The sequence below is a fragment of the Octopus bimaculoides genome, unplaced genomic scaffold (assembly GCF_001194135.2).
Source record: "Octopus bimaculoides isolate UCB-OBI-ISO-001 unplaced genomic scaffold, ASM119413v2 Scaffold_59577, whole genome shotgun sequence".
In the NCBI taxonomy this organism is placed as follows: domain Eukaryota; kingdom Metazoa; phylum Mollusca; class Cephalopoda; order Octopoda; family Octopodidae; genus Octopus; species Octopus bimaculoides.
Window position 1 is genome coordinate 62,331 of NW_026314721.1, and position 1,617 is coordinate 63,947.

Below are 1,617 nucleotides of genomic sequence, written 5' to 3' on the forward strand. Positions count from 1 at the left end.
CTAGGAAGCGGTCCAGCTTCCTAGGGCTAAATGGCAGTAGTGTGTTCCCTTATTGGGATTGTCACATTAAGTTGACAATATACTACAACTTTGTCGCTCCACTACTGCTTAAATCTCTCTGAGAGATTTAGAAATATTATATTTCTAATTTTGCTGATCAGTGAATGAACTTCACTATGATTTACATAAGTTTGTGAAGGAGAGACAGGCCTCTGTGTTTGGCTGCTAGGCCACTTCAGGCTGATGACGAGCAAAGCCTCAGAAACATGCCCCTGAATGCTGGCTAAGCTGGGTGGGGGAGCTTGTCTCCCCTTCACAAATTTAAGGACACAGTAATTGTGTCAAGGCCGACAGGAAGCGGTCCAGCTTCCTAGAGAGTTGGGGGTTCAACCCACTAAGGGATAGTATCTTATCCAGTATACTGCTGGGAAGGTACCCAATTATTGCTACTCTAGTGCTATCCTAGGTGCAATCAATGGGAGCGGGTAAAAGTGGAGGTTTTACCCAAAATTTGTGTAACAATTAGAAAATGGAGGATAATATGCTGAACCCAACTACTTGCAGACGGTGTATCCCGTTGAATTCATTATAAACTTCTGTTCATCCTCTAATTCCTAATGTACTTTCTACCTCTATATGTAAACCATGTTGGCAAAATAACAGTCTGCCATGGACACCTGTGCTTTAGTTCTTTCTTTCTTTTTCTTTTCTTCCTTTCTTTGTCACTTTTGCTATGAATTAAATTAATGAATTCAACGGGATACACCGTCTGCAAGTAGTTGGGTTCAGCATATTATCCTCCATTTTCTAATTGTTACATATATATATATATATATATATATATATATATATATATTCTTATCTATCTATCTGCATATATACAAACATACATAGACACACACACACATATACATACATACATATATATGTACGTGTGTGTGTAGATATATATATATCAACATCAACAGCAATATCAAAGTCAAATCAAATGGAAATTGTAGTTGTGAGCCCCTGTGCCAGCGGCACGTAAAAAGCACCATCCGAACATGGCCGAAGCCAGCTCCCCTGCTTTGACTGGCTCCCGTGCTGGTGACACATAAAAAGCACCATCTGATAATAATTGTCCTTTCTACTACAGGCACAAGTCCTGAAATTTGGGGGAAGGGATTAGGTCGATTACATCAACCACAGTGATTAACTGGTACTTATTTAATTGACCCCCAAATGGATGAAAGGCAAAGTCGACCTTGGCAGAATTTGAACTCAGAACATAGTGGCAGATGAAATACTGCAAAGTATTTCACCTGGCGTGCTAATGAGCCTGCCAGCTCGCTACCTTAATAATAATAATAATAATAATAATAATAATAATAATAATAACAACAATGATCCTTTTTTTACTATAGTCACAAAGCACAAAGTTCTGGGGTAGGGCATAGTCAATTACAAAGACCCCTGTCTGTCCTCAACTGGTCCTTATTTTATTGACCCCATAAAAATGAAAGGAAAAGTCAACCTCGGTAGATTTCGAACCTCGTACTGTTATGGTTTCGAAAGGCCATCACGGAACGGCTGGTCGGCCCAATCACAGTGTATTCAGAGTTCATTGACCTCAAA